Source organism: Carassius gibelio, chromosome A1 (assembly GCF_023724105.1).
Source record: "Carassius gibelio isolate Cgi1373 ecotype wild population from Czech Republic chromosome A1, carGib1.2-hapl.c, whole genome shotgun sequence".
NCBI lineage: Eukaryota > Metazoa > Chordata > Actinopteri > Cypriniformes > Cyprinidae > Carassius > Carassius gibelio.
In genome coordinates, this window is record NC_068371.1 from 19,549,692 (window position 1) to 19,576,955 (window position 27,264).

The 27,264-nt window shown below is 35.6% G+C and overlaps 1 protein-coding gene and 1 long non-coding RNA gene across 7 annotated transcripts in view; one reads left to right on the forward strand and one right to left on the reverse strand.

Annotated features, from left to right (window-relative positions):
- LOC128017094 (uncharacterized) overlaps positions 1-26,164 on the reverse strand; it is a 41,221-nt gene extending 15,057 nt beyond the window's left edge. The window contains exon 1 of the long non-coding RNA XR_008184368.1: positions 25,672-26,164. This is a non-coding gene — a long non-coding RNA (uncharacterized LOC128017094). The remainder of the gene's footprint in view (positions 1-25,671) is intronic.
- The window catches only part of LOC128015742 (mitogen-activated protein kinase kinase kinase kinase 4), a 395,708-nt gene that overhangs the window by 282,418 nt on the left and 86,026 nt on the right, over positions 1-27,264 (forward strand). The gene's annotated exons all lie outside the window — the stretch shown is intronic.

A 27,264-nucleotide genomic window follows, 5' to 3' on the forward strand; every position in this document is an offset into this window, starting at 1 on the left:
GCACATCTATATTATGATCAGTTATCATATTATTTACAAAAAGTGTTTTCGTAGAAATGGATCTGATATTCAATAAGCCAATCTTTATCATTTGTTTATCCATATTGCATTTGTTTTTTATTTGTTGAACCTCAATTAAATTGTTAACCTTAACTTGGTTTGGACGTTTTTTGTATTTTCTAGTTCGGGGAACAGACACAGTCTCTATAGTGTGATATCTAGGTGAAAGAGTCTCTATGTGCTGAGAATTAACTGACCTCTGTGACGGGAGGCAGCTAGCAGACGGTCGGTTTAGCCAGTCTGTCTGCTTCCTGACCTGGGCCTAGATATCAATATCCCCCCAGCAGATTTATATCGGCTGTGTTTTAACATTATTCTGATGAAGTTTGAAGCAAATCGAGTAAAAATAAGATGCTGAATTCAAAGCATTTTGAAAATGACACACTTCCTGCTGCCAGTTGGTGGCGCTATAACTTTGACTCCTAATAGCCACACATATGCGATCGACATCATACAATGAATAATCTGATGAAGTTTGATTAAAATTAGGAAATGTATGTGGATGGTATTAGACACTTCCTGTTTCTCAATTCTCGCCATAAATTCAACGCCTCGCTACGAGCAAACCGTTCGAGATATCAAAAATCCCCTGGCAATTTTTCATCCCCAATGTCTTGAGATCATGTTGACCGAGTTTGGTGGCAATCGAGTAAAAAACCTATGACAAGTATATCAAATTCCAGAGCATGTGCTTTTTACATAACTCTAAATAGCTGACTTCCTGTTGGGCGGAGCCTATGACATGCAATACGCAAGTTGTTCGGCACGATGAGATCTATATGTGTACTGAGTTTCATATTAATACGTGCAAGTATGTGTGAGCTATACATCAATATTTATGACTGTGTTCCAGGGGGCGCCGTAGAGCCCCTGTGCCACGCCCGGGTCCCAACCTCTGCAGGCTCCTAAAGGCCACAGATCCAAAGGTGTGTGCAAATTTTCAAGAGTTTTTGAGTATGTTAAGGACTCCAAAAGCCCCCACAACTTTGACGACAAATATGAATAATAAACCCTAAATAGCCAACTTCCTGTTGGGCGGAGCCTATGATATGCAATACGAAAGTTGTTTGTATTGATGAGTTCTATATGTGTACCGAGTTTCGTATGTCTACGTACAAGTATGTATGATATATGGCCCTCCATATTCCAGGGGGCGCTGTAGAGCCCCTGTGCCACGCCCGTGTATCAGTCTCTGCCCGGCCCTAATGGCCGCAGGTTCCAATGTGTGTGCCAATGTTCAAGACTTTATAAGCATGTTAAGGGCCCCAAAAGCCCCCGTAACGTTAGAAAAAAATAAAAATAAATAATAATAATAATAATAAAAAATAATCCTAAGGAAAACAATAGGGCTCTCGCCCTCCAGGCTTGAGCCCTAATAATTAAAGCTGCAAGCAGCGATGAACGTGCCCTCGCACCCGGGCTCACTACCAGCGAGTTGCTTTAGTAAAAAGGTGAACGGTGAGAAATATGCATTTAATGTCATAAATATAAGTGGAATATATCAAAGTATATCCCATATTTGTGCCAATCTTACCGTTGCAAGCAGGTGGCGCTATCATTATAATGGAATATTGGCCTTCAGATGTGTTCAGGCCAGGACTCTTATCAAACATGTGAAGTTTGGGGAAGATTGAACATTTTATGCTTGAGTAACAACAACTTCTCTTGCTGTGGCAAGAAATCAAATTTTGTCATGGCGCCATGGAAACGCCCTTTAACAAAAATTTAAGATCTCCAAAAGTTAACATTGCACAGGCCTTTAGATTAGACTGACCAAAAAATATATGTTAATCTCAAAAAAATTACAGGAGTAGTTTGTCGCAGCGTAAAACATGTCACTTCCTGTTGCCAATAGGTGGCGCTATGACTATATCTGAATTTGGGCATGTAGATCTGTTAAGGGCAGAAGTTTTATCTGACATGTGAAGTTTGGGGCAGATTGGACATTGAATGTCTGAGTTACAGCAACTTCCTTTTTCATGGCGAAACATCGAAATTTGTCAGGCCGCCATGGTCACGCCCTTTAACGAAATCTAAAGATCTTCGCAATTTAACATCGCAAAGGGCTTAAGATTACACTGACCAGGTTTGGTGTTGATCTGAATAAATCTCTAGGAGGAGTTCGTTAAAGTACAACCCCTGAAAATGGCAAAAACAACGCCAATTTTGCAGAGAAAATTCAAAATAACCGACATCCTGTTGGGATTCGGATTTCGTACTAAGAGACTTTTTTGTAGGTATTGGTGTGTTACATGTGTATACCGATTTTTGTACATGTACATGAAACATAGCTCGAGGCGCACTCTGTTGAACGTGTATAGGTGGCGCTATCGAGCCATTTTGCCACACCTGATGGAATTTTGGCCTTCAGATGTGTTCAGGCCAGGACTCTTATCACACATGTGCAGTTTGGGGAAGATCGGACATTTTATGCCTGAGTTATAACATCTTTTATTCCCATGGCGAGACATCGAAATTTGTGACGGCGCCATGGACACGCCTTTTAATGAAAACTCAAGATCTTCACAACTTAACATCGCACAGGCCTTTAGATTAGACTGACCAAAAAAAATACATTGATGTCATAAAATTTCTAGGAGTAGTTCATCGCAGTGTAAAATATGTCACTTCCTGTTGCCAATAGGTGGCGCTATGACTATAACTGAATATGGGCATGTCAATCTGTTCAAGTCAGGAGTCCCATCAAACATGTGAAGTTTGGGGCAGATTGGTCATTGTATGTCTGAGTTATAGCAACTTCCTGTTTCATGGCGAATCATCGAAATTCGCCAGGCCGCCACACACAGACCCTTCAACGAAAACTCAAAAGCTTCGCAATTTAACATCGCAAAGGCCTTTAGATTAGGCATACCAAATTTGGTGTTGATCTGAATGAATCTCTTGGAGGAGTTCGTTAAAATACAACGCATGGAAATGACAAAAATGACACAAAATTTGCTCATAATATTAGAAATAACCGACTTCCTGTTGGGTTTCGGATTTTGCTCCAAGAGACTTTTTTGTAGGTATTGGAGAGTTACATGTGTATACCGATTTTCATACATGTACATGAAACGTAGCTCGAGGCGCACACCGTTGAACGTGTATAGGTGGCGCTGTTGAGCCATTTTGCCACACCCACTTCTGAAACCCATATCAGACGTAAATTTTCGCCAGTTCTGAGGTGTGTGCAAAGTTTCATGACTTTTCGAGCATGTTTAGGCCCTCAAAAATGCGATTCATTTTGGAGAAGCGGAATAATAATAATAAATATAGCTGCAAGCAGCGATGGCGGGCTCAAGCCACCAATGCCATCTCCACCCCGGTGGCATCAGGTAAACTGTGCCCAGCGGGCACATGCATTCACAATATCCCTCTGGCAGTGAGGTTTTAAAGGATATGGCGGTTAAAGGGTTAATCCGAATCATCTAGACTTTAAAATCACATTCACAGAACAATATATATATATATATATAGATAGTAACACTTTACAATAAGATTTCATTTATAAACATTATGTTAACATGAACAATATTTATATAGCATTCATTCATGTCAGTTAATATTCCAAACTTAAACATTAAAACATTGTTTTATTGTGATTTTTTTCCAAGCACATTTTACCAATTCCAAACCATATCAATCTTAATAACTACCATTATTTTTTATTTAATCATTTATGAGTGCTATACAATAGTCCAGGAAAGCTGGAAGATAAAAACTCCTTATATTCATATGCAGAATTATTAGGCATGTTTTCTTTTACAGATGAAATGCGCTAAAAAAGAGTTTTAACTCAAACTGTTTTAACTCAAAGTCGAAAATTATGTAATACCCATGAGAAATATCAAACACAAATGCAATACAGAAATGGATAAGATAAGACTTGAGCATTGTACAAAAATGCTGACTGGGTCATGAGGTCAGAAAAGAAGAAGAAAAAAAAAACAGGTCAAGAAGAACTGACAAAAATAATTGCAAAATAATTAGGAATTAATGTGAAAGTTAATTTTTAGTCAATTCTGCAAGACAGACTTTCAGGTAAGGAGGTGGAATAAAAATGAGCTCCTAAATCTTAATCCCGGATTCTGGAAGATATATTCCTCAAACCATCGGACAAGAGGAGGTGGTGCTGGTCCTTTACGAGTCACTCTAATCTGTTCATAAAGCATATATATAAAGTCTTAATATATAGTATTTCACAATACTTCATGGTATTCTAATTAAATAATTTTTTGGAATCTCTGATTTCTCAGAACCTGACACATTGTAATTCTGAGACTCTGAAAGTGGCAGTTCTGTAAAATGTTGGCACTGGAGACTAAATGCTCCCTGATAGTTTCACACCTAATTCACTTAACACACACACACACACACACACACACACACACACATTACCCACGGTGACAGAGGGACAGAGTGACATCAGATGTATGATAGTTTTTTTATTTTCTATCATCCATATAGTGTTGTATAGTCATGAAACCATGCATATTTCCTCAGAATGACTTGTCTTCTATGTGTACATTTTTTTGAAGTGTTTAGAAGCTGCACTTAAAAAAATAAAAGACATTTACTGGTTACTTTTTTACTGTTATTTCAAAAAATCACCACGACAAAACCATTCAAGCCATTCAAAATTGATCCGCACCTGTACTGTAAGATACATTCTTTAAACAGTGGTAAAAGAGGATGTGGTGCTGATCCTTCAAGAGTCACTCAAAACGTATCTGTCCATAAAGCCTATAAAGAATTATTCTTAATATACAGTTCACAATACTTCAGCTTGTTATTCTAATTAAGTGAGGGTCATTTTATCAGTAAAATACATAAAATTCATATTATTTTTCTTTGAAAGATTTCTATAAATGATTTAAATCATACTTGTTTCTACAATAATTATTTAAAAGTAATCCTATAGCTCCATCTGGTGGCCATTATTGGTACTAAGAATTGCAAGCTTGATTTATATGTTATGATAGTTTTAATTTTATGCTGGCTCTTGAAAATGATAAAGCTATGAAACTTACTGTGCTTCCTTCAAATGATGACTTCTACGTATATAAAAAATTATGAAGAGTTGGAATTAAAAATTTTAAAGATATAGTAAAATAACTATTGTATTTTTTTATGTTACTTTAATAAATCGCTATGGCCACACCATTTAAGGTATCCTAAACCCATTCGAAATTTAACATCTTCAGTATATTGGCTTCATGTTAAAACAGTTTGGTGAGAACTACTTGTGTCTTCTTGGAGGAGAATGAATTCATTTACAGGCTGAGTTTATCATAAATCCACAATAACATGTCTGCGTTCTGTATCAATCAGTGTTGTTGTTTGTTTATTTTTATTTTTTTTATTTTTCATAGGAAGATAACTCTCCTTTTTAATAAATGTGCTTATAAACCAAGAACAAGCTATTTATAGCTGTATTTATAAACTGCTTACTACTGACTATTAATATTGGGACAAGGCTTTATGAAGCATGACTGTCTACTGACTATTTACTAATGAGTGCAGTTATTATAAAGTGTTATCAATGCATTTACTAATGTTAACAAATTAGACATTATTTTACAGTGTTATCAAATCCCTTAAATGATTTGTAAGTGTTTTGTAATGATTTTATTGACCTGTAAGCATTTGTGAAAGTTCTGCTTGCATTACAGCTTAGTCTTGATCTGTGAGCTGAACAGATTTACTGTTACATCCATGAGATTATGTAAATTCAAATAAATATCATGTCACAGGATGTCAGAGGTCAGTATCAAATTAGTTTGAAATTATTATTTGCAGCACAAATAAGGTTTTTTAGGATTTTTAAAAATCCCTAAAACTGTCAGAAAAGGATAAGGCCTAAGATTTCTATGTGAGTGGCTAAATTTGTTTGTTTTTATAACTATAATGCATAAACTATGAAACTATACAAAATGTATAAAAAAGTACAAGTTATTCTTTTCCAATGTTTTTTATTTATTTAATTTTATTTATTTTTTTCTTTTTGGATTTACATTTTAAAAAATTAGCCTACGGCAATCATTCTAAACAGCTTGAATAAAACCTGTCAATATTTATTATAGACCACTATAACTGTGTATAATCTAACAAACAAGTTTATTATGAAAATAAAAGTGTGTACACCAGATGAATTGGACGATAAAGAAATTGCTAACAATAGTATAATAGAGCATGTTTTAGGTTTTTAGGCGTTTAGATGCAGAAATTGAAAAATAAAATGTAAAATAAAATGTAATTGATTTAATTAAATATAGATAGTTAAAGTCTTGTTAGAGCAAAATAATAAATAAATACGTACACACATTAAAAAAGCAGCCAAGATGAATGAGTTTAATTGTTTATATAGATTAAAATTGAAGACAGAAGCAGCTGGTATATGCGGTCACTTAATATTAAAATCCAGTAGATCCACTTCAGATTTATTTCTCAACAGTTTATGTTCACGTGGCTGTTTTCGTTTATATTCGCCAAGCTATTATGTATTTTGAAATAATCTTGTCCTTGATGTGTTCGTTCTTACGACGAAAGGCAGAATCCTGCAGCTCGAGAGATATATGTTATTCTGCCAGTCGCGCTTTCAAATAGTCTTGCGCACATAAACGGGTCACAAACACCTGTATTTAGCTCTTGTTGTGTTATAATGGGTGTATTGTGTGCATTTATGGCAATAATTTATTTTAAAAAGCTATTAAACAAGAATAAATTCGTTTGTTTTGAACTTGTGACACTGTGCGCGCTGATCGGAGGCAGTGATTTCAGATAGGCAGCCGCGAATATTTCATTTTCACACAAACAGTTCAAAAACATCTTAATTTAGCTCTTGGTGTGCTCTAATTGGTGAATTGTGTGATATCGCTGCAATACTTTATTTTTAATAGCTATAAAACAAGAATAAACTCGTTTTTTTTCTGAGCTCATCATTCCACACGCTCTTGCTCAGAGCGGTGATTCATCTCTAGTGTTTCTCACGTATCACTGACCACACATCAATTATTAATGAGCCCTGACCTGATAATAATCATATATGTTGGTTTAGCTTGTCAGTGTGAATTAAATCCAAGTATTTATTTGTATTTTAACCGATTTAAAAGTGAAACCAAAAGACAGTCTCCTCCCTTTTTTAGTCCGGTAACTGCACCTGTAGGGGCGCTATTTCTCTCAGACAATGGAAGTCTAAGCACATATACTCAAACAGATAGACAGAGTGAGATGAGATGTCTGACAGTTTTTTAATTTTCTGTTATCCATACAGTGTTGTAAAGTCATGAAACTATGCATATTTACTCAGAATAACTTTTTTTCTGTATTAAAAAAGGTTTTGAAGTGTTTGGAATTTAAAAATGCAGGAAAATTAATAATTCCATCTTTACTGTCATTTAAAAAAATCACCACGACAAAACCATCCAAGCTATCCAAAACCCATTCACAATTTAAGTTCCTCAATGTTTTTTCAACATGTAGACAAAGTTTGGTGTGTATAGTGTTACTCTCATCTGAGCAGTATGCATTAATTCACAGCTAAATGTAAAAAACAATCCACATTCAAATCAAAATAGCCGACTTCCTGTTGGTCGTAGCTGATGACTGTGAATTGAAAAGTTGTCCGTCTTGATAAGAACAATTTTTGTACTGAGTTTGGTGTCTGTAGCTAAAACTAACCCCCCCACTTTTGACAAAAGGTGGCGCTATAGAGTGCCTCTTCCATGCCCTCTTATGAACTTTTGCCAGTGTCTAGCTGTCACTAATACTGATATGTGTTCTGAGTTTGATGAAATTATAAGCATATTATATGCCTCAAAATCACCTGAGAAGTATTCCAGTTTGACATGTTGCCACGGCAACAATATTTTTAGATATCAATATCCCCCCAGCAGATTTATATCGGCTGTGGTTTAACATTATTCTGATGAAGTTTGAAGCAAATTGGGTAAAAATAAGATGCTGAATTCAAAGCATTTTGAAAATGACACACTTCCTGCTGCCAGCTGGTGGCGCTATAACTTTGACTCCTAATAGTCACATATATGCGATCGACATCATACAATGAATAATCTGATGAAGTTTGATTAAAATTAGGAAATGTATGTGGATGGTATTAGACACTTCCTGTTTCTCAATTCTCGCCATAAATTCAACGCCCCGCTACGAGCAAACCGTTCGAGATATCAAAAATCTCCTGGCAATTTTTCATCCCCAATGTCTTGAGATCATGTTGACCGAGTTTGGTGGCAATCGAGTAAAAAACCTATGACAAGTATATCAAATTCCAGAGCATGCGCTTTTTACATAACTCTAAATAGCTGACTTCCTGTTGGGCGGAGCCTATGACATGCAATACGCAAGTTGTTCGGCACGATGAGATCTATATGTGTACTGAGATTCATATTAATACGTGCAAGTATGTGTGAGCTATACATCAACATTTATGACTGTGTTCCAGGGGGCGCCGTAGAGCCCCTGTGCCATGCCCGGGTCCCAACCTCTGCAGGCTCCTAAAGGCCACAGATTCCAAAGTGTGTGCAAATTTTCAAGAGTTTTTGAGTATGTTAAGGACTCCAAAAGCCCCCACAACTTTGACGACAAATATGAATAATAAACCCTAAATAGCCAACTTCCTGTTGGGCGGAGCCTATGATATGCAATACGAAAGTTGTTTGTATTGATGAGTTTTATATGTGTACCGAGTTTCGTGTGTCTACGTACAAGTATGTATGATATATGGCCCTCCATATTCCAGGGGGCGCTGTAGAGCCCCTGTGCCACGCCCGTGTATCAGTCTCTGCCCGGCCCTAATTGCCGCAGGTTCCAATGTGTGTGCCAATTTTCAAGACTTTTTAAGCATGTTAAGGGCCCCAAAAGCCCCCGTAACGTTAGAAAAAAAAAAAAAAATAATAATAATAATAATAAAAAATAATCCTAAGGAAAACAATAGGGCTCTCGCCCTCCAGGCTTGAGCCCTAATTAAAGCTGCAAGCAGCGATGAACGGGCCCTCGCACCCGGGCTCACCGGCAGCAAGTGGCTTTAGTTAATAGGTGAACGGTGAGAAATATGCGTTTAAACTCATAAATATAAGTAGAATATATCAATGTTTATTCCATATATGTGCCAATCTTCCTGTTGCCAGCAGGTGGCGCTATCATTATAATGGAATATTGGCCTTCAGATGTGTTCAGGGCAGGACTTTTATCGAACATGTGAGGTTTGGGGAGGATTGGACATTGTATGTCTGAGTTACAGTAACTTCCTTTTTCATGGCGAAACATCGAAATTTGTCAGGCCGCCATGGACCCGCCCTTTAACGAAACCTCAAGTCCTTCGCAATTTATTATCGCAAAGGGCTTTAGATTACACTGACCAAGTTTGGTGTTGATCTGAAAAAATCTCTAGGAGGAGTTCGTTAAAGTACAACCCCTGAAAATGGCAAAAACAACACCAATTTTGAAGGGAAAATTCAAAATAACCGACTTCCTGTTGGCATCCGGATTTCGTACCAAGAGACTTTTTTGTAGGTATTGGAGTGTTACATGTGTGTACCAATTTTTGTACATGTACGTGAAACATAGCTCGAGGCGCACTCCGTTGAAAGTGTATAGGTGGCGCTATAGAGCCACGCTGCCACACCCGGTGAAATATTGGCCTGCAGATCTGTTCAGGCCAGGCCTCTTATCACACATGTGAAGTTTGGGGAAGATCGGACATTTTATGCCTGAGTTATAACATCTTTTATTCCCATGGCGAGACATCGAACTTCGTCGCGGCGCCATGAACAAGCCTTTTAACGAAAACTCAAGATCTTCACAACTGAACATCGCACAAGCCTTTAGATTAGACTGACCACAAAAAAGACATTGATGTCATAAAATTTCTAGGAGTAGTTCGTCGCAGCGTAAAATATGTCACTTCCTGTTGCCAATAGGTGGCACTATGACTAAAACTGAATATGGGCATGTCAATCTGTTCAGGTTCGGAGTCTCATGAAACATGTGAAGTTTGGGGCAGATGGACATTGTATGTGTGAGTTATAGCAACTTCATTTTTCATGGCGAATCATCGAAATTTGCCAGGCCGCCACAGACACGCCCTTCAACGAAAACTCAAGATCTTGGCAATTTAACATCACAAAGGCCTTTAGATTAGGCATACCAAATTTGGTGTTGATTTGAAGAACTCTCTAGGAGGAGTTCGTTAAAATACAACACATGGAAATGACCAAAATTACACAAAATATGCTCATAATATTAAAAATAACCGACTTCCTGTTGGGTTTAGAGTTTCGCTCCAAGAGTCTTTTTTTGTAGGTATTGGTGTGTTACATATGTGTGCCAATTTTCGTGCATGTACGTGAAACATAGCTGGAAGGCTGTTGATTTTCTTGGTATAGGTGGCGCTGTCGAGCCATTTTGCCACACCCTCTTCTGAATCCTATATCAGACGAAAATTTTCACCAGGTTTGACGCGTGTGCAAAGTTTCATGACTTTTTGAGCATGTTAAAGCCCTCAAAAATGCGATTAATTCGGGAGAAGAATAATAATAATAATAATAATAATAATAATAAACAAAGCAGATACAAGAGGGTCCTCGCACCTCGGTGCTCGGGCCCTAATAATAATAATAAACGGAGCAATTCCAAGAGGGTCCTCACACCATCGGTGCTCGGGCCCTAATTAAAGCTGCAAGCAGCGATGAACGGGCCCTCGCACCCGGGCTCCCCGCCAGCGAGTGGCATTAGTAAAAAGTTGAACGGTGAGAAATATGCATTTAAAGTCATAAATATAATTGGAATATATCAAATTATATTCCATATATGTTCCAATCTTCCTGTTGCCAGCAGGTGGTGCTATCATTTTAATGGAATATTGGCCTTCAGATGTGTTTAGGGAAGGACTCTTAAAAGGAAGGAGTTCGTTAAAGTACAACCCCTGAAAATGGCCAAAACAACGCCAATTTTGCAGAGAAAATTCTAAATAACCGACTTCCTGTTGGGATTCGGATTTCGTACCAAATTGCTTTTTTGTAGGTATTGGAGTGTTACATATGTGTACCGATTTTTGTACATGTACGTGAAACACAGCACGAGGCGCACTCTATTGAAAGTGTATAGGTGGCGCTATCGAGTAATTTATCCACACCCCATGGAATATTGGCCTTCAGATGTGTTCAGGCCAGGACTCTTATCACACATGTGAAGTTTGGGGAAGATCGGACATTTTATGCCTGAGTTATAACATATTTAATTCCCATGGCGAGACATCGAACTTTGTCACGGCGTCATGGACACGCCCTTTAATGAAAACTCAAGATCTTCACAATTTAACATCGCATATGCCTTTAGAATAGACTGACCACAAAAAAGACATTGATGTAAAAAATTTCTAGGATTAGTTTGTCGCAGCGTAAAATATGTCACTTCCTGTAGCCAATAGGTGGCGCTATGACTATAACTGTATATGGGCATGTCAATCTGTTTAGGTCAGGAGTCTTATCCAACATGTGAAGTTTGGGGCAGATTGGACATTGTATGTGTGAGTTATAGCAACTTCCTGTTTCATGGCGAATCATCGAAATTCGCCAGGCCGCCACGGACACGCCCTTTGACGAAAACTCAAAATCTTCGCAATTTAACATTGCAAAGGCCTTTAGATTAGGCATACCAAATTTGGTATTGATCTGAATAAATCTCTAGGAGTTCGTTAAAATACGAAGCATGGAAATGACAAAAATTACACAAAATTTGCTCATAATATTAAAAATAACTGACTTCCTGTTGGATTTAGAATTTTGGTCCAAGAGTCTTTTTTGTAGGTATTGGTATGTTACATGTGTGTGCTAATTTTCGTGCATGTACGTGAAACATAGCTCGAGGCGCACACCGTTGAACGTCTAAAGGTGGCGCTGTCGAGCCATTTTGCCACACCCACTTCTGAAACCCATATCAGACGTAAATTTTCGCCAGGTATGAGGTGTGTGCAAAGTTTCATGACTTTTTGAGCATGTTTAGGCCCTCAAAAATGCGATTCATTTTGGAGAAGCGGAATAATAATAATAAATATAGCTGCAAGCAGCGATGGCGGGCTCAAGCCACCAGTGCCATCGCCACCCCCGGTGGCATCAGGTAAACTGTGCCCAGCGGGCACATGCATTCACAATATCCCCCTGGCAGTGAGGTTTTAAAGGATATGGCAGTTAAAGGGTTAATCCGAATCATCTAGACTTTAAAATCACATTCACAGAACAATATATATATAACTTTAGTAACACTTTACAATAAGATTCCATTCATAAACATTATGTTAACATGAACAATATTTATATAGCATTCATTCATGTCAGTTAATATTCCAAACTTAAAAATGAAAACATTGTTTTATTGTGATTTTTTTCCAAGCACATTTTACCAATTCCAAACCATATCAATCTTAATAACTACCATTATTTTTTATTTAATCATTTATGAGTGCTATACAATAGTCCAGGAAAGCTGGAAGAGAAAAACAGGTCAAGAAGAACTGACAAAAAGAATTGCAAAATAATTAGGAAATAATGTGAAGATTAATTTTTAGTCAATTCTGCAAGACAGACTTTCAGGAAAGGAGGTGGAATAAAAATGAGCTCCTAAATCTTAATCCCGGATTCTGGAAGATATATTCCTCAAACCATCGAACAAGAGGAGGTGGTGCTGGTCCTTCACGAGTCACTCTAATCAGTTCATAAAGCCTATATATAAAGCCTTAATATATAGTATTTCACAATACTTCATGGTATTCTAATTAAATCATTTTTTGGAATCTTAAGTCTCTCAGAGCCTGACACCGAGTAATTCTGGAGACTCCAGGAAAGTGGCAGTTCTGTAAAATGTTGGCGCTGGAGACTAAATGCTCCCTGATAGTTTCACACCTAATTCACTTAACACACACACACACACACACACTACCCACAGTGACAGTGGGACTGAGTGACATCAGATGTATGATAGTTTTTTAATTTTCTATCATCCATATAGTGTTGTATAGTCATGAAACTATGCATATTTCATCAGAATGACTTGTCTTTTATGTGTAAAAATTTTTTTGAAGTGTTTAGAAGCTGCACTTTAAAAAAATAAAAAGACATTTACTGGTTCCTTTTTTACTATTATTTCAAAAAATCACCACGACAAAACCATTCAAGCTATCCAAAATTCATTCACACCTGTTCTGTAAGATTAATTCTTTAAACAGTGGTAAAAGAGGATGTGGTGCTGATCCTTCAAGAGTCACTCAAAACGTATCTGTCCATAAAGCCTATAAAGAATTATTCTTAATATACAGTTCACAATACTTCAGCTTGTTATTCTAATTAAGTGAGGGTCATTTTATCAGTAAAATTCCTAAAATACATATTATTTTATTTGAAAGATTTCTATAAATGATTTAAATCATACTCGTTTCTACAATAATTATTTAAAAGTAATCCTATAGCTCCCTCTGGTGGCCATTATAGGTACTAAGAATTGCAAGCTTGATTTATAAGTTATGATAGTTTAAATTTTATGCTGGCTCTTGAAAATGATAAAGCTATGAAACTTACTGTGCTTCCTTCAAATGAGGACTTCTACTTATATAAAAAAATATGAAGAGTTAGAATGAAAAATTGTAAAGATATAGTAAAATAACTATTGTATTTTTTTATGTTACTTTAATAAATCTCTATGGCAACACCATTTAAGCTATCCTAAACCCATTCACAATTTAACATCTCAGTATATTGGCATAATGTTGAAAAAGGAGTATGGAGTAGTATGAGGAGGAGTATGAATTCATTTACAGGCTGATTTTATCATAAATCCACAATAAAATTTCTGAGTTCTGTATCAATCTGTGTTGTTGTTTGTTTATTTTTATCTTTTATTTTTCATAGGAAGATAACTTACTCTCCTTTTTAATAAATGTGCTTATAAACCAAGGACAAGCTATTTATAGCTGTATTTATAAACTGCTTACTACTGACTATTAATATTGGAACAAGGCTTTATAAAGCATGAACTGACTATTTAATAATGAGTGCAGTTATTATAAAGTGTTATCAATGCATTTGCTAATGTTAACAAATTAGACATTATTTTACAGTGTTATCAAATCCTTAAAAAACTCATAAGCATTTGTGAAAGTTCTGCTTGCATTACAGCTTAGTATTGATCTGTGAGCTGAACAGATTTACTGTTACATCCATGAGATTATGTAAGTTAAAATAAATATAATGTCACAGGATGTCATAGGTCAGTATCAAATGAGTTTGAAATTATTATTTGCAGCACAAATAAGTTTTTTTTTAGGATTTTTAAAAATCCCTAAAACTGTCAGAAAAAGGTTAAGGCCTAAGCTATTTCTATGTGAGTGGCTAAATTTATTTTTGTTTTTATAATTGTAATACACATACTATGAAATTATACAAAATGTATAAAAAGGTAAATAAATAAGTACGCACACATTAAAAAAGCAGCCAAGTCGAATGAGTTTCCTTTTTTATATAGATTAAAATTGAAGACAGAAGCAAGTGGTAAATGTGGTCACTTTAATTTTCAAATCCAGTAGATCCAGTTTATGTTCACGTGGCTGTTTTCGTTTATATTCGCCAAGCTATTATGTGTTTTGAAATAATCTTGTCCGTGATGTGTTCGTTCGTACGACGAAAGCCAGAATCCTGCAGCTCGAGAGATATATGTTATTCTGCCAGTCGCGCTTTCAAATAGTCTTGCACTCTTAAACTGGTCACAAACACCTGCATTTACCTCTTGTTGTGTTACAGTGGGTTTATTGTGTGCATTTGTGGTAATATTTTATTTTAAAAAGCTCTTAAACCAGAATAAATTCGTTTGTTTTGAGCTCGACACTGTACGCGCTGATCGGAGGCGTGATTTCAGATAGGCAGCCACAAATATTTCATTTTCACACAAACAGTTCAAAAACATCTTAATTTAGCTCTTGGTGTGTTCTAATTGGTTGATTGTGTGATATTGCTGTAATAATTTATTTTTAAAAGCTTTAAAACAGGAATAAATTCGTTTTCTCTGAGCTCTTTACTCCAGACGATCGTGATCACAACGGTGATTCATCTCTCCTATTTCTCACGTATCTCTGGCCAGAAATAATTTATCCATGAGCCCTGAACCGGTAATAATCAGATATGTTGGTTTAGCTTGTCAGTGTGAATTAAATCTAAGTATTTATTTGTATTTTTAACCGATTTAAAAGTGAAAGTAAAAGTTCGGGAATTGAACCTGTAGGGGCGCTATTTCTCTCAGACAATGGAAGTCTGAAGCACATATACTCAAACAGATGGACAGAGTGAGATGTCTGACAGTTTTTTAATTTTCTGTTATCCATACAGTGTTGTAAAGTCGTGAAACTATGCATATTTCCTCAGAATGACTTTTTCATCTGTATGAAAAAATTCTTTGACGTGTTTGGAAGCTGCAATTTAAAAATACAATAATGATTCCCTTTGTAAGGTCATTTAAAAAAATCACCACGGCAAAACCATTCAAGCTATCCAAAATCCATTCACAATTTAAGTTCCTATCAGAAATACTGATGTGTGTTCAGAGTTTTGTGAAATTCTAAGTATGTTATTTGCCTCAAAATCACCTGAGAAGTATTCCAGTTTGACATGTTGCCACGCCAACAATTTTTTAGATATCAATATCCCCCTTGCAGATTTATATCGGCTGTGTTTTAACATTATTCTGATGAAGTTTGAAGCAAATCGAGTAATAATAAGATGCTGAATTCAAATCATTTTGAAAATGACACACTTCCTTCTGCCAGTTGGTGGCGCTATAACTTTGACTCCTAATAGTCACATATATGCGATCGACATCATACAACGAATAATCTGATGAAGTTTGATTAAAATCAGGAAATGTATGTGGACGGTATTAGACACTTCCTGTTTCTCATTTCTCGCCATAATTTCAACGCCTCGCCACGAGCAAACCTTTCGAGATATCAAAAATCCCCTGGCAATTTTTCATCCCCAGTGTCTTGAGATCATGTTGACCGAGTTTGGCGGCAATCGAGAAAAAATCCTATGACAAGTATTTCAAATTCCAGAGCATGCGCTTTTTACATAACTCTAAATAGCTGACTTCCTGTTGGGTGGAGCCTATGACATGCAATACGAAAGTTGTTCGGCACGATGAGATCTATATGTGTACTGAGTTTCATATGAATATGTGCAAGTATGTGTGAGCTATACATCAAAATTTTTGACTGTGTTCCAGGGGGCGCCGTAGAGCCCCTGTGCCACGCCCGGGTCCCAGCCTCTGCAGGCTCCTAAAGGCCACAGATTCCAAAGTGTGCGCAAATTTTCAAGAGTTTTTGAGTATGTTAAGGACCCCAAAAGCCCCCACAACTTTGACGAAAAATTTGAATACTAAACCCTAAATAGCCAACTTCCTGTTGGGCGGAGCCTATGATATGCAATACAAAAGTTGTTTGGATTGATGAGATTTATATGTGTACCGAGTTTCATACGTCTACGAGCAAGAATGTATGATATATGGCCCTCCATATTCCAGGGGGCGCTGTAGAGCCCCTGTGCCACGCCCGTGTATCAGTCTCTGCCCGGCCCTAATGGCCGCAGGTTCCAATCTGTGTGCCAATTTTCAAGACTTTTTAAGCACGTTAAGGGCCCCAAAAGCCCCCGAGACGTTGGAAAAAAAAAATAAATAATAATAATAATAATAATAATAATAATAATAAATATAGCTGCAAGCAGCGATGGCGGGCTCAAGCCACCAATGCCATCGCCACCCCGGTGGCATCAGGTAAACTGTGCCCAGCGGGCACATGCATTCACAATATCCCTCTGGCAGTGAGGTTTTAAAGGATACGGCAGTTAAAGGGTTAATCCGAATCATCTAGACTTTAAAATCACATTCACAGAACAATATATATATTAGTAACACTGTACAATAAGATTTCATTTATAAACATTATGTTAACATGAACAATATTTATATAGCATTCATTCATGTCAGTTAATATTCCAAACTTAAACATGAAAACATTGTTTTATTGTGATTTTTTTCCAAGTACATTTTACCAATTCCAAACCATATAAATCTTAATAACTACCATTATTTTTTATTTAATCATTTATGAGTGCTATACAATAGTCCAGGAAAGCTGGAAGAGAAAAACTCCTTATATTCATGTGTGCAGAATTATTAGGCATGTTTTCTTTTACAGATGAAATGCGCTAAAATAGACTTTTAACTCAAACTGTAAGGTCGAAAATTATGAAATACCCATGAGAAATATCAAACACAAATGCAATACAGAAATGGATAAGTTAAGACTTGACCATTGTACAAAAAATACTGACTGGGTCATGAGGTCAGAAAAGAAGAAGAAAAAAGCAGGTCAAGAAGAACTGACAAAAAGAATTGCAAAATAATTAGTAATTAATGTGAAGATTAATTTTTAGTCAATTCTGCAAGACAGACTTTTCAGGAAAGGAGGTGGAATAAAAAATGAGCTCCTAAATCTTAATCCTGGATTCTGGAAGATATATTCCTCAAACCATCGAACAAGAGGAGGTGGTGCTGGTCCTTCACGAGTCACTCTAATCTGTGCATAAAGCCTATATATAAAGACTTAATATATAGTATTTCACAATACTTCATGGTATTCTAATTAAATATTTTTTTGGAATCTTAAGTCTCTCAGAGTCCGACACCGAGTAATTCTGGAGACTCCAGGAAAGTGGCAGTTCTGTAAAATGTTGGCGCTGGAGACTAAATGCACCCTGATAGTTTCACACCTAATTCACTTAACACACACACACACACACATTACCCACAGTGACAGTGGGACTGAGTGACATCAGATGTATGATAGTTTTTTTTTAATTTTCTATCATCCATATAGTGTTGTATAGTCATGAAACTATGGTCATGAGACCAGTCATTCTGAGGAAATATGCCTCAGAATGACTGGTCTTCTATGTGTACATTTTTTTTTTTAAGTGTTTAGAAGCTGCACTTTAAAAAAATAAAAATACATTTACTGGTTCCTTTTTTACTATTATTTCAAAAAACATCACGGCAAAACCATTCAAGCTATCCAAAATTCATTCACACCTATTCTGTAAGATTAATTCTTTAAACAGTGGTAAAAGAGGATGTGGTGCTGAACCTTCAAGAGTCACTCAAAACGTATCTGTCCATAAAGCCTATAAAGAATTATTCTTAATATACAGTTCAAAATACTTCAGCTTGTTATTCTAATTAAGTGAGGGTCATTTTATCAGTAAAATATATACAATTCATTTTTTTTTGAAAGATTTCTATAAATGATTTAAATCATACTCGTTTCTACAATAATTATTTAAAAGTAATCCTATAGCTCCCTCTGGTGGCCATTATAGGTACTAAGAATTGCAAGCTTGATTTATAAGTTATGATAGTTTAAATTTTATGCTGGCTCTTGAAAGTGATAAAGCTATGAAACTTACTGTGCTTCCTTCAAATGAGGACTTCTACTTATATAAAAAATTATGAAGATTTAGAATGAAAAATTGTAAAGATATAGTAAAATAACTATTGTATTTTTTTATGTTACTTTAATAAATCTCTATGGCAACACCATTTAAGCTATCCTAAACCCATTCACAATTTAACATCTCAGTATATTGGCATCATGTTGAAAAAGGAGTATGGAGTAGTATGAGTAGGAGTATGAATTCATTTGCAGGCTTTATCATAAATCCACAATAAAATTTCTGAGTTCTGTATCAATCTGTGTTGTTGTTTGTTTATTTTTATCTTTTATTTTTCATAGGAAGATAACTTACTCTCATTTTTAATAAATGTGCTTATAAACCAAGGACAAGCTATTTATAGCTGTATTTATAAACTGCTTACTACTGACTATTAATATTGGGACAAGGCTTTATAAAGAATGAACTGACTATTTAATAATGAGTGCAGTTATTATAAAGTGTTATCAATGCATTTGCTAATGTTAACAAATTAGACATTATTTTACAGTTTTATCAAATCCTTAAATGACTCATAAGCATTTGTGAAAGTTCTGCTTGTATTACAGCTTAGTATTGATCTGTGAGCTGAACAGATTTACTGTTACATCCATGAGATTATGTAAATTAAAATAAATATAATGTCACAGGATGTCATAGGTCAGTATCAAATGAGTTTGAAATTATTATTTGCAGCACAAATAAGGTTTTTTTAGGATTTTTAAAAATCCCTAAAACTGTCAGAAAAAGGTTAAGGCCTAAGCTATTTCTATGTGAGTGGCTAATTTTATTTTTGTTTTTATAATTGTAATACACAAACTATGAAATTATACAAAATGTATAAAAAGATAAATAAATAAATACGCACACATTAAAAAAGCAGCCAAGTCGAATGAGTTTCCTTTTTTATATAGATTAAAATTGAAGACAGAAGCAAGTGGTAAATGTGGTCACTTTAATATTCAAATCCAGTAGATCCAGTTTATGTTCACGTGGCTGTTTTCGTTTATAGTCGCCAAGCTATTATGTGTTTTGAAATAATCTTGTCCGTGATGTGTTCGTTCGTACGACGAAAGCCAGAATCCTGCAGCTCGAGAGATATGTTATTCTGCCAGTCGCGCTTTCAAATAGTCTTGCACACTTAAACAGGTCACAAACACCTGCATTTAGCTCTTGTTGTGTTACAATGGGTTTATTGTGTGCATTTGTGGTAATATTTTATTTAAAAAAGCTCTTAAACAAGAATAAATTCGTTTGTTTTGAGCTGGACACTGTACGCGCTGATCGGAGGCGGTGATTTCAGATAGGCAGCTGCAAATATTTCATTTTCACACAAACAGTTCAAAAACATCTTAATTTAGCTCTTGGTGTGTTCTAATTGGTTGATTGTGTGATATCGCTGTAATAATTTATTTTTAAAAGCTTTAAAACAGGAATAAATTTGTTTTCTCTGAGCTCTTTACTCCAGACGCTCGTGATCACAGCGGTGATTCATCTCTCCTATTTCTCACGTATCTCTGGCCAGAAATAATTTATCCATGAGCCCTGAACCGGTAATAATCAGATATGTTGGTTTAGCTTGTCAGTGTGAATTAAATCTAAGTATTTGTTTGTATTTTTAACCGATTTAAAAGTGAAAGTAAAAGTCCGGGAATTGAACCTGTAGGGGCGCTATTTCTCTCAGACAATGGAAGTCTGAAGCACATATACTCAAACGGAGGGACAGAGTGAGATGAGATGTCTGACAGTTTTTTAAATTTTCTGTTATCCATACAGTGTTGTAAAGTCGTGAAACTATGCATATTTCCTCAGAATGACTTTTTCATCTGTATGAAAAAATTCTTTGACGTGTTTGGAAGCTGCAATTTAAAAATACAATAATGATTCCCTTTGTAAGGTCATTTAAAAAAATCACCACGGCAAAACCATTCAAGCTATCCAAAATCCATTCACAATTTAAGTTCCTATCAGAAATACTGATGTGTGTTCAGAGTTTTGTGAAATTCTAAGTATGTTATTTGCCTCAAAATCACCTGAGAAGTATTCCAGTTTGACATGTTGCCACGGCAACAATTTTTTAGATATCAATATCCCCCTTGCAGATTTATATCGGCTGTGTTTTAACATTATTCTGATGAAGTTTGAAGCAAATCGAGTAATAATAAGATGCTGAATTCAAATCATTTTGAAAATGACACACTTCCTTCTGCCAGTTGGTGGCGCTATAACTTTGACTCCTAATAGTCACATATATGCGATCGACATCATACAACGAATAATCTGATGAAGTTTGATTAAAATCAGGAAATGTATGTGGATGATATTAGACACTTCCTGTTTCTCTTTTCTCGCCATAATTTCAACGCCTCGCCACGAGCAAACCGTTCGAGATATCAAAAATCCCCTGGCAATTTTTCATCCCCAGTGTCTTGAGATCATGTTGACCGAGTTTGGCGGCAATCGAGAAAAAAACCTATGACAAGTATTTCAAATTCCAGAGCATGCGCTTTTTACATAACTCTAAATAGCTGACTTCCTGTTGGGTGGAGCCTATGACATGCAATACGAAAGTTGTTCGGCACGATGAGATCTATATGTGTACTGAGTTTCATATGAATATGTGCAAGTATGTGTGAGCTATACATCAACATTTCTGACTGTGTTCCAGGGGGCGCCGTAGAGCCCCTGTGCCACGCCCGGGTCCCAGCCTCTGCAGGCTCCTAAAGGCCACAGATTCCAAAGTGTGCGCAAATTTTCAAGAGTTTTTGAGTATGTTAAGGACCCCAAAAGCCCCCACAACTTTGATGAAAAATTTGAATACTAAACCCTAAATAGCCAACTTCCTGTTGGGCGGAGCCTATGATATGCAATACAAAAGTTGTTTGGATTGATGAGATTTATATGTGTACCAAGTTTCATACGTCTACGAGCAAGAATGTATGATATATGGCCCTCCATATTCCAGGGGGCGCTGTAGAGCCCCTGTGCCACGCCCGTGTATCAGTCTCTGCCCGGCCCTAATGGCCGCAGGTTCCAATCTGTGTGCCAATTTTCAAGACTTTTTAAGCACGTTAAGGGCCCCAAAAGCCCCCGAGACGTTGGAAAAAAATAATAATAATAATAATAATAATAATAAATAATCCTAAGGAAAACAATAGGCCTCTCGCCCTTTGGGCTTGAGCCCTAAATATAGCTGCAAGCAGCGATGGCGGGCTCAAGCCACCAATGCCATCGCCACCCCGGTGGCATCAGGTAAACTGTGCCCAGCGGGCACATGCATTCACAATATCCCTCTGGCAGTGAGGTTTTAAAGGATAAGGCAGTTAAAGGGTTAATCAGAATCATCAAGACTTTAAAATCACATTCACAGAACAATATATATAACTTTAGTGACACTTTACAATAATATTTCATTTCTAAACATTATGTTAACATGAACAATATTTATATAGCATTCATTCATGTCAGTTAATATTCCAAACTTAAACATTAAAACATTGTTTTTTTGTGATTTTTTTCCAAGCACATTTTACCAATTCCAAACCATATCAATCTTAATAACTACCATTATTTTTTATTTAATCATTTATGAGTGCTATACAATAGTCCAGGAAAGCTGGAAGAGAAAAACTCCTTATATTCATGTGTGCAGAATTATTGGGCATGTTTTCTTTTACAGATGAAATGCAATAAAAAAGAGTTTTAACTCAAACTGTTTTAACTCAAAGTCGAAAATTATGAAATACCCATGAGAAATATCAAACACAAATGCAATACAGAAATGGATAAGTTAAGACTTGACCATTGTAGAAAAATGCTGACTGGGTCATGAGGTCAGAAAAGAAGAAGAAGAAAAAAAAACAGGTCAAGAAGAACTGACAAAAATAATTGCAAAATAATTAGGAATTAATGTGAAGATTAATTTTTAGTCAATTCTGCAAGACAGACTTTCAGGAAAGGAGGTGGAATAAAAATGAGCTCCTAAATCTTAATCCCGGATTCTGGAAGATATATTCCTCAAACCATCGGACAAGAGGAGGTGGTGCTGGTCCTTCACGAGTCACTCTAATCTGTTCATAAAGCCTATATATAAAGTCTTATTATATAGTATTTCACAATACTTCATGGTATTCTAATTAAATCATTTTTTGGAATCTTAGATCTCTCAGAACCTGACACATTGTAATTCTGAGACTCCAGGAAAGTGGCAGTTCTGTAAAATGTTGGCGCTGGAGACTAAATGCTCCCTGATAGTTTCACACCTAATTCACTTAACACACACACACACACACACACACACACACACAGACACATTACCCACAGTGACAGAGGGACAGAGTGACATCAGATGTATGATAGTTTTTTAATTTTCTATCATCCATATAGTGTTGTATAGTCATGAAACCATGCATATTTCCTCAGAATGACTTGTCTTCTATGTGTACATTTTTTTGAAGTGTTTAGAAGCTGCACTTAAAAAAAGTAAAGACATTTACCGGTTACTTTTTTATTGTTATTTCAAAAAATCACCACGACAAGACCATTCAAGCCATTCAAAATTCATCCGCACCTGTACTGTTAGATACATTCTTTAAACAGTGGTAAAATAGGATGTGGTGCTGATCCTTCAAGAGTCACTCAAAACGTATTTGTCCATAAAGCCTATAAAGAATTATTCTTAATATACAGTTCACAATACTTCAGCTTGTTATTCTAATTAAGTGAGGGTCATTTTATCAGTAAAATACATAAAATTCATATTATTTTTCTTTGAAAGATTTCTATAAATGATTTAAATCATACTTGTTTCTACAATAATTATTTAAAAGTAATCCTATAGCTCCATCTGGTGGCCATTATTGGTACTAAGAATTGCAAGCTTGATTTATATGTTATGATAGTTTTAATTTTATGCTGGCTCTTGAAAATGATAAAGCTATGAAACTTACTGTGCTTCCTTCAAATGATGACTTCTACGTATATAAAAAATTATGAAGAGTTGGAATTAAAAATTTTAAAGATATAGTAAAATAACTATTGTATTTTTTTTTATGTTACTTTAATAAATCGCTATGGCCACACCATTTAAGGTATCCTAAACCCATTCGAAATTTAACATCTTCAGTATATTGGCTTCATGTTAAAAAAGTTTGGTGTGAACTACTTGTGTCTTCTTGGAGGAGTATGAATTCATTTACAGGCTGAGTTTATCATAAATCCACAATAACATTTCTGATTTCATGTATCAATCTGTGTTGTTTGTTTATTTTTTATTTATTTTTTTTTTCATAGGAAGATAACTGACCCTTTATTCTCCTTTTTAATAAATGTGCTTATAAACCAAGAACAAGCTATTTATAGCTGTATTTATAAACTGCTTACTACTGACTATTAATATTGGGACAAGGCTTTATAAAGCATGAACTGACTATTTACTAATGAGTGCAGTTATTATAAAGTGTTATCAATGCATTTGCTAATGTTAACAAATTAGACATTATTTTACAGTGTTATCAAATCCCTTAAATGATTTTTAAGTGTTTTGTAATGATTTTATTGACCTACAAGCATTTGTGAAAGTTCTGCTTGCATTACAGCTTAGTCTTGATCTGTGAGCTGAACAGATTTACTGTTACATCCATGAGATTATGTAAATTCAAATAAATATCATGTCACAGGATGTCAGAGGTCAGTATCAAATTAGTTTGAAATTATTATTTGCAGCACAAATAAGGTTTTTTAGGATTTGTAAAAATCCCTAAAACTGTCAGAAAAGGATAAGGCCTAAGATTTCTATGTGAGTGGCTAAATTTGTTTGTTTTTATAACTATAATGCATAAACTATGAAACTATACAAAATGTATAAAAAAGTACAAGTTATTGTTTTCCAATGTTTTTTATTTATTTATTTATTTATTTATTTTTTTTTGGATTTACATTTTAAAAAATTAGCCTAAGGCAATCATTCTAAACAGCTTGAATAAAACCTGTCAATATTTATTATAGACCACTATAACTGTGTATAATCTAACAAACAAGTTTATTATGAAAATAAAAGCGTGTACACCGGATAAATTGGACGATAAAGAAATTGCTAACAATAGTATACAATAGTTTTTAGGCGTTTAGATGCAGAAATGGAAAAATAAAATGTAAAATAAAATGTAATTGATTTAATTAAATATAGATTAAGTCTTGTTAGAGCAAAATAATAAATAGATACGTACACACATTAAACAAGCAGCCAAGATGAATGAGTTTAATTTTTTATATAGATTAAAATTGAAGACAGAAGCAGCTGGTATATGCGGTCACTTAATATTAAATTCCAGTAGATCCACTTTAGATTTATTTCTCAACAGTTTATGTTCACGTGGCTGTTTTCGTTTATATTAGCCAAGCTATTATGTATTTTGAAATAATCTTGTCCTTGAAGTGTTCGTTCTTACGACGAAAGGCAGAATCCTGCAGCTCGAGAGATATATGTTATTCTGCCAGTCGCGCTTTCAAATAGTCTTGCACACTTAAACGGGTCACAAAAGACCTGCATTTAGCTCGTGTTGTGTTATAATGGATGTATTGTGTGCATTTATGGCAATAATTTATTTTAAAAAGCTCTTAAACAAGAATAAATTCGTTAGTTTTGAACTTGTGACACTGTGCGCACTGATCAGAGGCAGTGATTTCAGATATAGGCAGCCGCAAATATATCATTTTCACACAAACAGTTCAAAAACATCTTAATTTAGCTCTTGGTGTGCTCTAATTGGTGAATTGTGTGATATCGCTGCAATACTTTATTTTTAATAGCTATAAAACAAGAATAAACTCGTTTTTTTCTGAGCTCGTCATTCCACACGCTCCTGCTCAGAGCGGTGATTCATCTCTCGTGTTTCTCACGTATCACTGACCACACATCAATTATTAATGAGCCCTGACTTGATAATAATCATATATGTTGGTTTAGCTTGTCAGTGTGAATTAAATCCAAGTATTTATTTGTATTTTAACCGATTTAAAAGTGAAACCAAAAGACAGTCTCCTCCCTTTTTTTAGCCGGTAAATGCACCTGTAGGGGCGCTATTTCTCTCAGACAATGGAAGTCTAAGCACACACACTCAAACAGATGGACAGAGTGATATGAGATGTCTGACAGTTTTTTAATTTTCTGTTATCCATACAGTGTTGTAAAGTCATGAAACTATGCATATTTACTCAGAATAACTTTTTTTCTGTATGAAAAAAGGTTTTGAAGTGTTTGGAATTTAAAAATGCAGGAAAATTAATAGTTCCATCTTTATTGTCATTTAAAAAAATCACCACGACAAAACCATCCAAGCTATCCAAAACCCATTCACAATTTAAGTTCCTCAATGTTTTTTCAACATGTACACCAAGTTTGGTGTGTATAGTGTTACTCTCCTCTGAGCAGTATGCATTAATTCACAGCTAAATGTAAAAAACAATCCACATTCAAATCAAAATAGCCGACTTCCTGTTGGTCGTAGCTGATGACTGTGAATTAGAAAGTTGTCCGTCTTGATAAGAACAATTTTTGTACTGAGTTTGGTGTCTGTAGCTAAAACTAACCCCCTCACTTTTGACAAAAGGTGGCGCTATAGAGTGCCTCTTCCACGCCCTCTTATGAACTTTTGCCAGTGTCTAGCTGTCACTAATACTGATATGTGTTCTGAGTTTGATGAAATTCTAAGCATGTTATATGCCTCAAAATCACCTGAGAAGTATTCCAGTTTGACATGTTGCCACGGCAACAATATTTTTAGATATCAATATCCCCCCAGCAGATTTATATCGGCTGTGTTTTAACATTATTCTGATGAAGTTTGAAGCAAATCGAGTAAAAATAAGATGCTGAATTCAAAGCATTTTGAAAATGACACACTTCCTGCTGCCAGTTGGTGGCGCTATAACTTTGACTCCTAATAGTCACATATATGCGATCGACATTATACAATGAATAATCTGATGAAGTTTGATTAAAATTAGGAAATGTATGTGGATGGTATTAGACACTTCCTGTTTCTCAATTCTCACCATAAATTAAACGCCTCGCTACGAGCAAACCGTTCGAGATATCAAAAATCCCCTGGCAATTTTTCATCCCCAATGTCTTGAGATCATGTTGACCGAGTTTGGTGGCAATCGAGTAAAAAACCTATGACAAGTATATCAAATTCCAGAGCATGCGCTTTTTACATAACTCTAAATAGCTGAATTCCTGTTGGGCGGAGCCTATGACATGCAATACGCAAGTTGTTCGGCACGATGAGATCTATATGTGTACTGAGTTTCATATTAATACGTGCAAGTATGTGTGAGCTATACATCAACATTTATGACTGTGTTCCAGGGGGCGCCGTAGAGCCCCTGTGCCACGCCCGGGTCCCAACCTCTGCAGGCTCCTAAAGGCCACAGATCCAAAGGTGTGTGCAAATTTTCAAGAGTTTTTGAGTATGTTAAGGACTCCAAAAGCCCCCACAACTTTGACGACAAATATGAATAATAAACCCTAAATAGCCAACTTCCTGTTGGGCGGAGCCTATGATATGCAATACGAAAGTTGTTTGTATTGATGAGTTCTATATGTGTACCGAGTTTCGTACGTCTACGTACAAGTATGTATGATATATGGCCCTCCATA